Source organism: Stegostoma tigrinum, chromosome 6, assembly GCF_030684315.1.
Source record: "Stegostoma tigrinum isolate sSteTig4 chromosome 6, sSteTig4.hap1, whole genome shotgun sequence".
In the NCBI taxonomy this organism is placed as follows: domain Eukaryota; kingdom Metazoa; phylum Chordata; class Chondrichthyes; order Orectolobiformes; family Stegostomatidae; genus Stegostoma; species Stegostoma tigrinum.
In genome coordinates, this window is record NC_081359.1 from 93,372,965 (window position 1) to 93,390,455 (window position 17,491).

General features: G+C 42.5%; 1 protein-coding gene across 12 annotated transcripts in view; it reads left to right on the top strand.

Annotated features, from left to right (window-relative positions):
• Nucleotides 1-17,491, top strand: part of LOC125453079 (inositol polyphosphate-4-phosphatase type I A) — a 159,691-nt gene that overhangs the window by 26,092 nt on the left and 116,108 nt on the right. Inside the window, exon 1 of one of the 12 annotated variants that reach the window (XM_048532166.2) lies at nt 788-938. The exons of the other annotated variants lie outside the window; for them this stretch is intronic. The gene's annotated coding sequence lies outside the window, so the exon portion shown is untranslated. Of the gene's footprint in view, nt 1-787; nt 939-17,491 lie in introns of those variants that run through there. 12 annotated transcript variants of the gene reach the window in all.

Genomic DNA, 17,491 nt, shown 5'->3' on the forward strand with positions numbered 1-17,491 from the left:
AGTTTACAAAGAGTATAGTATGGGAGACCAGCCAGAACTGCTTTCAAATAGTTGAGGCTAGAGCTGATGAAAACACGGATGAGGCTTTCAGCACCAAATTAGTTAAAGTGGGGAGGGTATTACCTCATTGTTTGAAGGAGAAATGGGTAGATTGATTCTTTTGTGTGTTGGTAGCTCATCCAAACTAAATATGACACAGCTGACAGTGTGGGTCATCCTCAGACAGTTGCCAGGGAGAAGGATAGAGTCAGTCATGAGGGAATAAAATTTGTGGCTGGGAGTGAAGACAATGCCTTTAGTTTTCCAAATGTTTAATTACAGAAAATTTCAGCTTATCCAGTACTGGAAGTCAGGCAAGCAATCTGATCATTTTAGTAAATGGAGGCGTCAAAAGCGATGGCACAGTAGTACAACATGTCATTAGCATATATGTGGCAACTGACCCTGTGTTAAGAAACAGCATGCAGATGGGAAATACAGCATCAAGACCACTTCTTGGCTGACATGAGTAATGATCAGGAATAAGAAGAGAAATCATTATAGCCTGGCCACAACTCCACAAATAAAACCCAGGTGAGTACAATTCCATCCATTAGGTGGCTAGATGGAGAGAGCAGTAAGTAAAACATATGGTACCCTTACCTTTTATTAATCGGGTCATTGAGTATGAGGGAATGGAGATGATAGTGAATGTGTATAAGACACTTGTTACATGTCGGCAGAACTGTTCTGAGGAACGGTCACCGGACCTGAATTGTTAACTCTGTTTTCTCCTTCACAGATACTGCCAGACCTGAGCTTTTCCAGCAACTTTGTTTTTGTTCCCAAGAGGCTGTAGATTTTAAAGTGATTTGCAGAAGAAGCAAGGATGATGTGGCAAAACGACTTTCTCACTCAGCCAGTGGTTATTGTATGGAATGTGCTGCCTGGAAGCATGGGTGAGGCAGGTTCAAATGAGGCATTCAAAAGCACGTTGACCAGTTCTTTGGAGTAACGATTTTGAGGGAAAATGCAGGAGACTGGCAATAGGCAATGATGCTTTTTTGAAGAGTTGGTGCTGACTCAACGATTGAATAGCTTTCTGTGCTATAAAATAACGTACTGTGGATTCCATGAAATTTCAGAACTTGGGATTTTTGATAGTTGAAGGCATGTCCACAAACTTGGTATCGTCGCAATTGGGAATACGAATGTAGGTGTAATTGCTGATGGTATGAGAGTTCTAGGGCTAAGGGCTGTTAGAAATGGGCGAGAAAGGTCTGAGTATTTTGAGATATTGGTTGACAATGTAGTTTAATGTAGTTCAGTGAACACAGGTGATGGATGGACAAAAATGATGCTAGATATGACATGGTCAGCAGAATTTTGGATCCCTTCAAACTCATTTATGATCAATGTGAGAGATTGGCCTGGAGTGCAGTTAAATGATCCAATCTAGAACTAACAATGGATGAAAGTTTGTGTCAGAAGAGTTGAAGTAGGGATGGCATTGGGTGGTGATTTGGAGATAATAATAGGCACTGTTAGTAGTGGGATGTGGTTGGAGGCTCTGGTATGGTAACATGCTAAACCAAAGTTGCAAACGGTCTGATTCAGCCTCTGGACCTTCACCAGGGAGATAGAATTGATGAGTGGGAAATTTAATTTGAGATGAGTACTGAAGACAAGTTTGTCTTTCTATTATTTAGCTGGTGGAAATGTCTGAGGATATGCAGCTTGGTGGTAGTGTCACTGGAGTAGAACTCCAGGCTAATGTTTAGGGAGACGCATTCAAATTCCATCATGGCAGATGGTGAAATTTGAATCCAGTAAAAATATGGAATTAAAATGATAATTTAATCGTGAATATGTAATCATTTTTAATTGTCATTTTAAAAAAAAAAAATTCCTTGATCTTTTTTGGAAAGATACCTTCCATCTTTACCTGGTCTGTCCTACATGTGCCTCCAGACCAACAGCAATATGGTAGACTCTTAACTGCCCTCTGAGAAACTAGAGATGGGTAATGTTAACCTACCAATGATGTCCACATGAACAAATATATAAAAATAAATCCAGTTTTCAATTTTGGACAGAGTTTGATAAACAGTGGAGAAATTGAGAGGAGCGGTAGTGAGTGTGTGGGGTGTCGTTGACGCACTTTTGGAAACTGACGCTATATTTTTGGATGATCTCACTGAGAGGCTAAATGTAGAAATAGGGAGCTAGAGATATATTCTAGTGGGACACTACAGTTGAAGAAGTGAAAAGAGAAACCATGTGGGTAATGATGTAATTAAATATAAAAGAGTTGAAGGGAAGGGAAGTTGTGTCCTTTCTGACAGCAACCTCCCCAGCAAAAAAGTACGGAATCATGTTTTTAGTCATTATCATGACGGTTGGATTTTAAATGACTTCTTGAGTTTAATTGACATCTGATTTGTGTTCCGTCATCGAACTACTACATTATTATTTTGTGAAATATGAACTATTGTCCAAAATCACTGGGCTCGTTGGCCATTGCTGATGTGATTATTTACAGCAGAACTTAAATGAAGTTGTGTTTTTACTTATAAATTCTAATTTTGGTTCTTGGTCATGATTAGATTGTGAAGATTCTGCACTTTATCTGCATGCCCACATCAGTTCAGAAAGATCTTGATATGAAAACTTCGAACGAAGTAATCAAATTGTTTTGGAAATTGTTAGCAATACTTATGTTGTCTTTTTAGATCAAAAGTATTGTAAAGGAGGAAAGCTACAAACTTAAATTCTAAAGGCTTTGTGCATCCTTCTGAAAATCCAGTGCTCCTCTTAATAGCTGATTCTTTTGCATGCATTAATCAGTGCAGTAACTTGGGGCAGAATTTAATGGTGTTTTCTGTTACCTCCATAAATAGCTATTTTGCCTCCTTGGACTTCCTGACCTCACTCTGCTATACAGTAACTCATTGGTTGATCAAAATGTATGAAATAGGCAGCATAAAAGGAACATAAGGCAAGGAAATGAGAGATTAAATAGTGAAGGAGTGGAGTGAAATAAACCTACTGACTCAGGGTCACTAAAGAGATTATAATATGGTGAAGGTGGGCAGGACTTGAATCAAACACTTGTTACTTTGAAAGCAGTCTCTTTAAAGTATACCACAACCATTTATACAAGTTAGAGGAAACAGAATTTATGCTTGAAATTATAGCATCCTTTTTTTAAAAAAAATGCATGATAGTTTCTCCAGCAAAATGCAGTGGGAGCAATGTGCATATTTTTACATGTAAAAATCAATCCCAATCTTTTTGGACTTCTCCCACCATCTGGGTGGACAAATTGTTTAGATCTGTCTTGTCCCATTCCCTTCTTTGTCCGCTCCCCCACTTCCACACCTCTCATACAAACCCGATTTTACAAAAGTCCACACTGCTGCTACAATGTGAGTTTAGCACAGCAGTGAGTGGAGTCAGATCCAAATGGCTGAAGAGTAGAATCCCTGCAGTGTGGAAACAGGCCATTTGCCCCAAAAAGTCCATACTGACTCTCCAAAGAACATCCGACCCAGATGCACTCCCTTACCCTAACCTTGTACCTCTACATTTCCCATGGCCAATCCACCTAACCTGCACATTTTTGGACTGTTGGTGGAAACTTGAGTATCCGTGGGAAACCCATGTACACACACTTCATACAGGCAATTGCTCAAGGCTAGAATTGAACCTTGGACCCTGGCGCTGTGAGGCAGCAGTGCTAACCACTGAAGCACCATGTCTAAATCTGCAAATAAAATATTACCCCTCCAAAGTCATGTAAATTGCAGCTGAAGAAGAAAAATAGTAATTGCAGTATTCAAAGGTGAAAGAAATCAATTTTTGGGTGAACTGTTCATTGAAAGGTATCCAGGCTGTCATGTCTACTTGCAGGTCAGTCAATTACTTTCTGGTCATTTGGTTTATCTTGGCCTTCCCGTGGGTGCTATTTTATTTCACTAATGGTTGACTATTCAAAAGCACCACATAAATATAAGCAATTTTGTTTTGATTGTTCATTCTTGGGAAACGGATGTCACCGGCTAAACCAGTGTTTATTGATTCTCCTAATTGCTCTTTGAGGGTCGTAGTGAGCTGCTGCCATGTATCATTGCAGTTCTTGGACTGTTGGCATAGCAAACAATGCTGTTGGGAGTGGAGATACAGGATTTTATTTTAAACTTACTGCAGATCCTTGACAGCAGCTATGGTTCCAAGTCAGGATGACAAGTTTCTTGGAGGGGAACTTGCAGGTTCCTGTGAATCTGCTGCCCTTTTCGTTCTCTGTCGAGGTCACGAATATGGAATGTGCTGGTAAAGGAGCTTTGGTGGTTTACAGCAGTGCGTCTTGTGGATGATTCACATCATTCCAATTGGTGGAGGGAATACACGTTGAAGGTGGTGGCTAGGATAATTTTGTCCTGGATGATGTAAATCTGTTTGAATGTGTTCAAGCTGTACCCACCAAAGTTAGTGGACAAGTGGAGAGTATTCTATTACATTCATGATTTGTGCATTATTGATAGTGAAGAGGTTCTGGGCGAGTCAGGAGGTGACTTAGTTGCCATAGAATTGCTTGCTTCTGACCTACGTTTGTTGTCACAGTGTTCATGATGCTGATCCACTTCGTTTTCTAGTCAGTGGTTACCCTGGCATATTAGTAGTGGGGCAATTCAATGATAGTAGTGCCATCGATCGCCAAAGGGCAGTGCTTATATTCTCTCTTGTTTGAGATAATCTGTGTCGGGCACTTGTGTATCAATGAATTCTGTTTATCTTCAAATTACTACAAGATGTAATGTGATTTTGCACTGTCTATTTTGTACTCGGAGGGATACTCAAATTAATTGTTCAATGCTTTGCATGTTATAAAGCCTATCATTTACTGGTTGGCATTATTGGTGTCACTGTTCAGTTTGGGACAATATAAACATTTCATCCAAATCTTTGTTACACAGCAGTTTTATATGTGTTCGTGAAATGGCAATGTTTCGTATTGTTTGCATTAGACCAAGAATTTACTGTGGAAAACATGCTCCTCGTCAGCTCATTAGAATTAGCTCTGCAGCAAAGTCACTGCATTGACGCTCCTTATTACCAAATTTAGCTATAAATAGCACTGTCCAAAAAAACTACCCTGTTGTCTGGTGCACTCCCAGCATTTTGAATTGGCAGCATACAGGCAGCTTTTCTATAAATTAGAATTTGCACTATTTGTGGCATGGATGAAGCTAAAAGAATTGCAGTCTTAATAGACTCAACTAGTCATGTTATCATAAGTTGTCCAAATCAATGTCAGGTATGATATTGGACTAGTGGTATAAATGGAGTGAAAATGGGTGATGAGACAGTTTCTGAACTGGTATAGAGAAGTGCCCTGATGTAGGGAAACCTCACAACCATTTTAAAGAAAAAAGTTTGGATGAAGAACTTAGTGTCATAACATTCAAGGCTTGGGCCTATTGTAGGTAGGTGTATGTTGCGGTATAGACTTGTTGTACTGTTATGATTGCATGCGCTACTTCCAAACACTCTGATTCAACTGTCTGATGAGTGGCAGCAAATATTCTAATTGGATTTGCTGAAGCTCGAGTCAGACGTTTGTTCTCCTTTCCAGTGCTGTCTTACTCCTCTGACACATTTTAGTTTACATTAAAATGTTCCTTCCTAGTCACTTAGCTCACTGTTTGGTGGCTGGTTTAATTTTTGTTTTGGTCAAGTCTGTATAGAAATTAGTTGTTGTGTTAGTAACCATGTAACTGACTCAATTGCACTGAAGTTAATTTTACAAGTATACAGTTCTGTAAACTGATGAGTTGCTTCCTCATTCTTTAGCGTGTGCAATTTCTGGTTGGGGTGCTTAATTCATTTGACTTTTCTAGAATAGAGTTTGTGCAGCAGCTTGCAGTTTCTTACCAGTCATGGTTTGCAGTTGCAATTCTGATTGTATGAAGTATATTTAGGTTAGTGAAGTAAGGCAGCATGCAAAGCAGCAACATTGACAGGAATGAACCAAGTGTGAATTAAAACACTGCTGAACTTTTGAGGTTGTGGCAGCACAAATCAAAAGTGGAAAACCTTCAGAATGCAGTTGCAAAGCTGAGCAAAAAAAATGTTCCAAACCTTGGAAAGTGAAGATCAAAAGTAAAATGCTTTCTGCTCCTTCCTGTCCTCTGTGTGAGGTAAAGAATTGTTTATATATTTTTTCTAAACCTATCTTGAAGCGTGATTTTATTTGATAATATTGCCTGTAGTGAAAATGCTTTAGCTACTGTGTAGATTTTATGCACTAATGCTGTATGAAAATTACAATTTAAACTGGACATTTAATTGTTTTTGGCACTTTACTTCTAAGAAATATGACTTTATAAGCTTGAAGGTTGCCTTCTCTCTTTCAGGTGGTAGATACCTCTCATTAAACCCTCAGACTAGTCCCTGAACAATAGAATGTGAATTTCCTCTCCAGTGCATTGCTCCAAAGTCCACCAACTTCTGATATTCAAATGACTCAACACCCGACATAGTTTTGCCATCCGTTCCAAGAATCTCTCATTCCTTTTTTCCTCCTTTGTGTTTTCAGTTTATGACATTATTTGCAAGTAATTTGCAATATCTATTTATGTACAGTTAATAGCCAGATCTTTTCTGCCATCCTTGACTCATGCATACTATTATGCTACAAGAGAGCTTGTCTGGTGTGGCAGGAACCACATTTTCTTCAGCTAAACCTTGAAGTTTTCATTTTTACCCCAGCATAACTCCATATTCATGCCTTAGCTTCTTTTCCCTGTCTGTCTGATAGAAATGGACTGCTTACAAACCAAGTGTTGTGTTCCTTATTTTAAGCTGAGTTTGCAGTTGTCCTCCCTGCCCAGCACACAGATTTTCTTTCTGTTCCATGTCTGTGATGTGACTTGCCTTTGTCCTTTCACAGCAGAAATTCTGAATCATTTGAGACCATGTTTTCTGGCAAATTATACCAACCTGCTATCTTAAAATCACGTTAAAGTGTTTTTGCAATTGATCAGTCTTGAAATATGACTTCCTGTAGCTTGGTACCACTCATTATGACTCATTAGTTGAGTTCAAGGTGAATTCCTTTTGCAGAAAATGTCTCTTCAATTTCACTTAATTTGCTGAGGAGCCGTGAGATGGTAACCAGTTGTAAGGAGTGTATTGCAAGTTATCCTCATGATTAAATTTTAAAAGAATACAAAAAAGATGTGGTGAACCTTAAAAAGGTTCGGAAAAGATGTGTAAGGATGTTGCCAGAGTTGGAGGGTTTGAACTTTAGGCAGAGGCTGAATAAGCTGGGGCTATTTTCCCTGGATTGTCAGAGGCTGAGGGGTGACCTTGTAGAAGTTTATGAAATTGAGGGGCATAGATAGGGTGAATAGCCAAGGTCTTTTCCCTAGGGTAGAGGAGTCCAAAGCTAAAGGGTGCAGGGTTAAAGTGAGAGGGAAAAGATTTAAAAAGGACCTGAGGGGGCAACTTTTTCATGCAGAACATGGTGCATGTATGGAATGAGCTGCCAGAGGAAGTGGTAGAGGCTGGTACAATACAACATTTAAAAGGCATCTGGATGGGTTTATGAAGAGGAAGGAGTTAGAGGGAGATGGGCCAAATGCCGGCAAGTGGGACTGGATTAATTTAAGATATTTGGTTGGCATGGACGAGTTGGTTGGAAGAGTCTGTTTCCATGCTGTACATCTCTGGTTCTATAATCACTTGAAGCATTGTTGTATTTGTTCGCATGGCCTCGTCGTGATTCCTTAAGGAAAAGGAATAGATATGTGCTCAGCTGCAACACCTTGATTTCTGAATCAATGACCAATCCTATACTTATGAAGTACTGTACTATTCTGTGACCTTCTGGATGTGAGTTTGCTCGCTGAGCTGGAAGGTTCGTTTTCAGACGTTTCGTCACCATTCTAGGTAACATCATCAGTGAGCCTCCGACGAAGCGCTGGTGTTATGTCCCGCTTTCTATTTATCTGGTTAGGTTTCCTTGGGTTGGTGATGTCATTTCCTGCGTTGGTGATGTCATTTCCTGTTCTTTTTCTCAGGGGATGGCAGATTGATTTGGAGCCAATGTGTTTGTTGTTGGAGTTCTGGTTGGAATGCCATGCTTCTAGGAATTCTCGTGCGTGTCTCTGTTTGGCTTGTCCTAGGATGGATGTGTTGTCCCAATCAAAGTGGTGTCCTTCCTCATCTGTATGTAAGGATACGAGTGATAGTGGGTCATGTCGTTTTGTGGCTAGTTGATGTTCATGTATCCTGGTGGCTAGCTTTCTGCCAGTTTGTCCAATGTAGTGTTTATCACAGTTCTTGCAAGGTATTTTGTAGATGACATTCGTTTTATTTGTTGTCTGTATAGGGTCTTTTAATTGGACAAACTGGCAGAAAGCTAGCCACCAGGATACATGAACATCAACTAGCCACAAAACGACATGACCCACTATCACTTGTATCCTTACATACAGATGAGGAAGGACACCACTTTGATTGGGACAACACATCCATCCTAGGACAAGCCAAACAGAGACACGCACGAGAATTCCTAGAAGCATAGCATTCCAACCGGAACGCCATCAACAAACACATTGATTTGGAGCCAATCTACCATCCCCTGAGAAAAAGAACAGGAAATGACATCACCAACCCAAGGAAACCTAACCAGATAAATAGAAAGCGGGACATAACACCAATGCTTCGTCGGAGGCTCACTGATGATGTTACCTAGAATGGTGACGAAACATCTGAAAACGAACCTTCCAGCTCAGCGAGCAAACTCACATCCAGAACCTCAACCTGAGCTACAAATCTTCTCAAAACTTGCTATTCTGTGACCCTTTTAAATGCACTTCATTTAAATTTTCACATTTTTAGGAGAACATGTTCTTGTTAGGTTTTCTGCCTCAACCTGAGAGCTTTCATGTAAATTAAATTGTGTTAATTTGACTATTAATTTGGATCTTTTGATGGCATGGAATCTAACTATTTAGCTGACATTATTAGATCAACTGTGCTGTAGCAGATAAGTACCACCGCTTGATATTTAATGGCGTTGCTATAACTGAATCTCCCATTATTAACATTGTGGGGGATACTGTTGACCCCCTTCAAACCAAAACCATTCTAACATGGAAGTATATGGACGTTCCGTCTGTGTCACTTGGTCAATATCATGAAATTCGTGGCTCAGTGGTTATCGCTGCAGCCTCACAGCATCAAGGACCAGGGTTCAATTCCAACCTCAGGCGACTGTCTGTGCGGAATTTGCACGTTCTCCGCACCCACCCTTCCCCCACCCCCCCCCCCCAAAAAAAAAAGGCAGGCTAGGTGGATCAGCCATGCTAAATTGCCCCATAGTGTTCAGGGGTGTGTGGGTTATAGGGGGATAGGTCAGGGTGGGATACTGCAAGGGGTGGTGTGGACTTATTGGGCCAAAGGGCCTGTTTCGACACAGTAGAGAGCCTAATCTAATCTAACAGAATGGTGGGTCTACCTATAGAATATGGGTTGGATTTCTTTGGTGTTTTGCTGTACAGCGAGGATACCTGGGAAATGAGAACAGAAAATACAAATACATATCTCTTTAACCAATCTTATTGAAGGATTATTGAAACTGATAGAGCAAAGACTGGCAAATCACTGTGAAAGTGGGTGAATCCGATGGCAAATTGTCTGAAAAGAGAAACAAAACATAAAGTTTCCTTTTTAAAATCTTTCAAGTAAAACTCAAACGAAATCAATCCACAGCAGGCCAAGCAGCATCAGAGGAGCAGGAAGGCTGACGTTTCAAGCCTAGACCCTCCTTCAGAAATGGGTGATGGGAACGGGGTTCTGAAGTAAATAGGGGGTGCGGATAGAAGATGGATAGAGGAGAAGATTGGTGGAGAGGAGACAGACAGGTCAAAGAGGCGGGGATGGAACCAGTAAAGGTGAGTGTAGGTAGGGAGGAGAGAAGTCAGTCCAGGGGCGATGGACAGGTCAAGGGGGTGGGATGAAGCTAGTAGGTAGGAGATGGGGGTGGGGCTTGAGGTGGGAGGAGGGGCTAGGTGGGAGAACGTACCTATGTTCAGTTCACACTAAACAACTGCACTTCACAGTTGCGAATCATTTCAACTCTGCCTCCCATTCCTTAGACGACATGTCCATCCTGGGCCTCCTGCAGTGCCACAATGATGCTACCGGAAGGCTGCAGGAACAGCAACTCATGTTCTGCTTGGGAACCCCGCAGCCCAATGGTATCAATGTGGACTTCACAAGCTTCAAAACCTCCCCTCCCCCAACCACGTGCCAAAACCAGCCCAGCTTATCACTGCCTCCCTAACCTGTCCTTCCTCCCACCTATCCCCTCCTCCCACCTCAAGCCCCACCTCCATCTCCTGCCTACTAATCTCATCCCACCCCCTTGACCTCTCCGGCCACCCTGGACTGACCAATCTCCTCCCTACCTCCCCACTACGCTCACCTTTACTGGCTCCATCCCCGCCTCTTCGACCTGTCTGTCTCCTCTCCACCTATCTTCTCCTCTATCCATCTTCTATCTGCCTCCCCTTCCCCTCCCCCATTTCTGAAGAAGGGTCCAGGCCCAAAACATCAACCTTCCTGCTCCTCTGATGCTGCTTGGCCTACTGTGTTCCTCCAGCTCTACGCCTTGATATTTCAGATTCTCACGCATCTGCAGTTCCTACTATCTCTGAAATCAATCCATGTTTGTAGCAGTTAGTCATTCCTCCATATCTCTTGAGGATTCCATTCCTGAGTATCCCTGCGAATGATGAAGTTTGCGTGTTGATTCATCAGGTGATGGAAGATGGCACATGGTATTCAGCAGGAGGTTTCCTTGCCCATGTTTAGCCTAAAACCCTGAGACTGCATAGGATTCGGAGTCATTTAATGAACACTCCTAAGGTACCTCCCTCCCGATTGTAAACCATGGTGCTGCCACCTCTGCTGGGTCTGTTTTTCTCATGGGATAGGATAAATCCAGGAATGATGGTGTGGATGAGATCCTAAATGAGTGTTTTGTGTCAGCATTCACCCAGGAGAAGGAAATGGAGGATAATGAGTTTTGTTTGGAGCATGCTAATATGCTAGGGCATTTTGAGATCAAGAAAGTAGTGATATAGGGTCTCTTAAAGAACATTAAGGTGAATGAGTCCACAAGCCCAATGATATTAACCCCAGGTTATTGAGAGAGGTAAGACAGGAGATTTCTTGGGCCTTCAGCAAGATCTTTGTATCCTTATCAGCCACTGGAGAGGTCTCAGAGGACTGGCAAGTAGCTAATGTTGTTCTTCTGTTCAAGAAGAGAAATAGGGATAATCCAGGAAACTATAGATTGACGAGTCTGACCTTGGTGGTTGGGAAACTATTGAAGAGAATTCTTAGAGATGGGATTTACGCGCATTTGGAAAACCCTGGCCTAATTATGGACAGTTAGCATGGCTTTGTGGAGGGCATGTCCTGTCTTATTGATTTGATTGAATTTTTCGAGGAGGTGACAAAGGTGGTTGATGGGAGTAGAGCAGTGATAGTGATAGTATCCTTACATACAGGTGAGGAAGGACACCACATTGATTGGGACAACACATCCATCCTAGGACAAGCCAAACAGAGATACGCACGAGAATTTCTAGAAGCATGGCATTCCAACCAGAACTCCATTAACAAGCACATTGATTTGGATCCCATCTACCACCCTCTGAGGAAAAAGAACAGGAAATGACATAACCAATGCAGGAAATGACATCATCCACCCAAGGAACCCTAAACAGAAAAATAGAAAGCGGGACATAACACCAGCGCTTCATTGGAGGCTCACTGATGAAGTTACCTAGAATGGTGTCGGAACGTCTGAAAACGAACCTTCCAGCTCAGCGAGCAAACTTGCATCCAGAACCTCAACCTGAGCTACAAACCTTCTCAAAACTCACTGTTAAGGAGATGTTAGTGGCAGGACCCTCATCAGCATTGATGTACAGAGGGATCTTGGGGTTCAAGTCCATAGCCCTCTGACCATGCAAGTAGATAGGGTGGTAAAGCAGACGTATGAGATACTAGACTTTATGCGTCGGGGAATTGAGTGCAAGAATCAGGATGACATGTTTATAATACTGTGAAGTTGGAGGAACACAGCCAGCCAGGCAGCATCAGAGGAGCACGAAAGCTGATGTTTTCGGTCGGGACCTTTCTTCAGAAGTGGGGAAGGGGAAGAGGGCTCTGAAATAAATAGAATTGTGGGGGGTTGGTCGAGGAAGGGTAGGCGAAATGATAGGTGAGTGCAGATCAGTAGTGGCGTTGGTTAGTCAGTGAGGTTGGAGGAGCGGATAGGTGGGAGAGAGAACTGATAGGTCAAGGAGGTAGGGATGAGAGGGAGGGGTGGTCTTGGGATGAGGCTTGGGCTGGGGAGATTTTGAAGCTAGTAAAGTCTAGCTCTCAAGGTGGAATATGAGGTGCATGTCCAGTTTACGGGTGGCGTCGTTGTGACATTGGAGGAGGCTCAAGATGAACGTGCTGTCCAGGGAGTGGGAGCGGGAGTTGAAGTGGTTCGCAACTGAAAGGTGTTGTTTGTCGCAAGCCAAGCGCAGGTGCTGTACAAAGCAGTCTCTGAGCCTCCTCTTGGTCTCACCGATGTAGAGGAGGCCACATCGGCAACAGCAGATACAATAGACTGTATTAGTGGATGTGCAGGTGAACATCTGTGTCTGATGTGGAAAGTTTTCTTTTGAGGTCTGGGATGGAAGTGAGGGGGGAGGTGTAGGGGCAGGTGTTATAGAACTCTATGCTCCATGATGATGGTGTCTGGGACATTGACTAATATAAGAGACAATTGTACCAATTTTGGCATTAGGTCCCAGATTGTGATAATGAGTACTTTGCAGGGTTGACATGATTGTTTTCCCTGTTTCAGTGCCTAGATTAATATTTGCCAGGAAATCCATCTGGTTTCATTTTGTTAAACTTTGCAGTGATTGATACAGCAGAATGGCTTGCCAGGCCATTTCAGAGGGCAGTTGAGTCAACCACATTGAATGGATGAGGTGAGAAAGACTGATTTCCTTCCCTGAAGAACATTTGTGAACTGAATGGGTTTCATCGTCACCGGAAGGTTCTTAATTTGATCCTTTATTTTTAATTGAATTCAAATTCTACCATCTGCTCTGACAGATTTTGATTCTGATCCCAGAACAGTAGCTGCGTTTCTGGTTTAGTAGTCTAGCAATAATACCACGATGCTAGTGCCTCCCTGTCTATCATTCAGCATCTGCTTGAGCATAAGATTCTAATTTCATGGTTTCTAAAAATGAAGGCTCAGTGGTTAGCACTGTGATCTCACAGCCCCAGAGGCCAGGATTCAATTCCAGCCTTGGGCAACTCTCTGTGCAGTTTGCACATTCTCCCCATGTTTGTGTGGGTTTCTTTTGGGTGCTCCGGTTCCTCCCAAAAATGTGCAGGTTAGGTGGATTAGCCATGGTAATTGTGGGGATCTGGAGACAAGACGGTGTAGTGGGCTGGGCCTGGCTGGGATTCTCTTTGGAGCATTGGTGCAGACTATGGGCTGAATGACCTCTTCCTGCATTGTGTAGGTGTTCTATGATTAAGATCTTTTCCACGCTTTCTGGAACCAATTCCAAAGTAGCGACCTTAATTATAGCCAACTTCTGCTATCGGTTAAATGTAGTATTCATCCCCAGTGACAAAGCATCGCAAATTCCTCTGAACAGGAGCCACGTGCAATTAACTTGCAGACCTGGCCTCAAGAATAGACAGAAACTTGTTTAGTTTGTTATCTGCAGTCCAAACGTAATCTTTAACTTTCAGTTCCCAGATCATGCCTCAACCAAAAGAAGAAAATAAAAACATTGAAAAAGTCAGCAAGGTCTCCAACACCATCTATTGCTGTGCCTTTTAGTGAAACAATCCAATTTATCTCAGGCAACTTCCTTTTCATATTTTCTTTTGTTTGGATTTGGCATAAATTTTGGATTAGATTACTTCACTTTCTATCCCAGGGACAACTTCTATCATAAGAATATATGAACAGGAGTAGGTCATTTAGCCCTTGGAGCTTGTTTCACCATTCAATAAAATCATAACTGATCTATGACCTAACTCTATATTCCTATTTTGGGCCCATATCCTTTGACGCACTTGTTTTAGTCAGAAATCGCCTATCTCAGATTTAAATTTGACAATTGCTTGAAGAAGAGCATTCTGAACCTCCACTACTCTTTACTGTATCGAAGCTTTTCTAACATCTTTTCTGAATGACCTGGCCCTATTTCTTTAGCCTGTGCCTTCTAGTTCTGGAATCTTCAACCAATGAAACCGTTTATCTTTACCTTGTCTTTCCTTATTAGTATCCTGAAAATCTTGATTAGATTACTCTTTAACCTTCTGAATTTTAGAGAATAAAGGCCTAATTTGTCTGATCTCTCTTTATAATGATATCACCCTTGTAAATGCATGTTGTACTTCCTCCAAGGCCAAAACATCCATCCTAATTTGGCGTGGCACGGTGGCTCAGTGGTTAGCACTGCAGCCTCACAGCACCAGGGACCTGGGTTCGATTCCAGCCTTGGGCGACCGTCTGTATGGAGTTTGCACATTCTCCCTGTGTCTGCCTGGGTTTCCTCCCACAGTCCAAAGGTGTGCAGGCTAGGTGGATCGGCCATGCTAAATTGCCCATAGTGTTCAGGGGTGTGTGGGCTATTGATGGATGGGTCTGGGTCTGGGTGGGATGCTTCAAGGGGTGGTGTGGACTTGTTGGGCCAAAGGGCCTGTTTCCACACTGTAGGGAATCTAATCTAATGTATGCAACCATATCTGCTCTCGGAGCCCTAAATAGGATTGAACTGAAATTTTTTATAACTGCTGCTTAATGTTGTAATCCAGCCTTTAAGAGATAAAAACCAGCATTGCATTAGTCACCTTGACCATTTTCTTCACCTGTTGGTGGCATTTTTAAAGAGTTGTGTGTCTGAACCCCCAAATCCCTTCGAACGTCCACTTTGTTGGATGATCTAATGCTTGCTTATATTAAAACCCATCTGCTACAGCTTTGCCCATTCACTTAATCTATCAATATCCTGTTGTAAATTTGTTATGGTTACTTTTTTCCAAAATGACAAGATTATTACTAATTAAACACTTCTTTTCGTGCAGAACCAAATCTAGGACAGCCTGCTCCTGAATTGACTGTAGTCTAAATATCCATCTTGTACACAATCCAGGAATTTATTGTCGTCATAATATAGCTAATGTGGTTTTCCCCAGTCTACATGTAGATTAAAATGAACTATTACACTTTTGTTGCATGCATCCCTAATTTCCTTCATAATGCCATCTGTTGGAGGCCTAGTTTTTAACGCCTTGATGCTTCTTAACGCCACACAAACTGATTCTACATCTAGATTTCTTGTGCCAATATCATTTATCACCGCTACACTGATCATTAGTAATGATGCCATATTACCCTATTTTTCCTTTTAGCTTGTGCTTGTTAAAGATTGAAAACCCTTAAATGTTCAGTTTCCAACATTGGTCAACCTGCAAATGTTTCTATAATTGCAGTCATGCTGTACCAAGTACAAATATTTGCACTGTTAATTCACCAACCTCATTGCGCTTGCTCCAAGTGTTCAGGTATAGTATCTTTAGATTTCTCTTTTTTGACACTTTTTTTTTGTACCAGGACCAATTTGTTGTTACTCGTTTCCTCTGCTTTCCAGTTTTGCTTTCTACTCTTCTGTCTTTCATTTTTCACCTTTGTTTCCTTAATGTTGTCACCTTGCTCAGGTTCCCAGTTAAAACCCTGCCCCACTCTTCAAGCGAACGCCTTGGGGGAAATTGGCCATGATCCTGCTGGAGACAACCTTTTCTAGCTTGTACAATCCTATTCTCAAGAATCTAAATTCCTCCTTCCTATACCCCACCCCTCAAGCCAAGCATTAATTTAGCCTATTGGATCATTCCAGATCTTTCTAGCACAACGAAGTAATCTTGTGATTAGTGATAATGGGAACTGCAGATGCTGGAGAATCCAAGATAACAAAGTGTGAAGCTGGATGAACACAGCAGGCCAAGCAACATCTCGGGAGCACAAAAGCTGACGTTTCCGGCCTAGACCCTTCATCAGACCCTCTTTCGCCCTATTATAGGAAAGATGTGGAAGCTTTGGAGAGGGTGCAAAGGAGGTTTACCAGGATGCTGCCTGGACTGGAGGGCTTGTCTTACAAGGAGAGGTTGACTGAGCTCGGACTTTTCTCTCTGGAGAGAAGGAGGAAGAGAGGTGACCTGATCGAGGTGTACAAGGTAATGAAAGGCATGGATAGAGTCGATAGCCAGAGACTTTTCCCCAGGGCAGGATTAACTGCCACGAGGGGTCATAGTTTTAAGGTGTTAGGAGGAAGGTATAGAGGAGATGTCAGAGGGAGGTTCTTCACCCAGAGAGTTGTGAGCGCATGGAATACTTTGCCAGTGGTAGTCACGGAAGCAGAGTCATTAGTGACATTTAAGCGACTGCTGGACATGCACGTGGACAGCAGTGAATTGAGAGGAATGTAAATTAGGTTATTTTAATTTTGGATTAGGATTATTCCATGGCACAACATCGTGGGCCGAAGGGCCTGTACTGTGCTGTACTTTTCTATGTTCTATGTTCTATTAACTTCCCCTCCCATTCCTTAGATGACATGTCCATCCTGGGCCTCCTGCAGTGCCACAATGCTGCCACCTGAAGGTTGCAGGAACAGCAACTCATATTCTGCTTGGGAACCTTACGGCCCAATGGTATCAATGTGGACTTCACAAGCTCCAAAATCTCCCCTTTCCCCACTGCATCCCAAAACCAGCCTAGCTCGTCCCCGCGTCCCTGACCTGTTCTTCCTCTCACCTATCCCCTCCTCCCACCTCAAGCCGCACCTCTATTTCCCACGTACTAACCTCATCCCACCTCCTTGACCTCTCCTTCCTCCCCAGACTGACCTATCCCCTCCCTACCTCCCCACTTATACTCTCCTCTCCACCTATCTTCTCCTCTATCCATCTTCGGTCCGCCTCCCCCTCTCTCCATTTATTTCAGAACCTCTCCCCATCCCCCTCTCTGATGAAGGGTCTAGGCCTGAAACGTCAGCTTTTGTGCTCCTAAGATGCTGCTTGGCCTGCCGTGTTCATCCAGCTTCACACTTTGTTATCTTGAATAGTTTTCTCTTGTCTGGATGAGTATAGCTCCAACAATACCCAAAGGCAGATCACATGATTTTTGGAACCAAATTCACAAATGTGCATTCCTTCAATGATCACTGATGTTCAGAGTATCATTGTGTGTCATCTACATGATGTGCTGAAGAAATTTACCAATACCTTTGGATAGCACCTTCAAAACCTACCACCTCAGTCTAGAAGGACATGGGCAGAAAATGCATGGGAAACCCCCACCACCAGAGAGTACTAAAACGTGAACTTGTGTTGGCTTTAACAT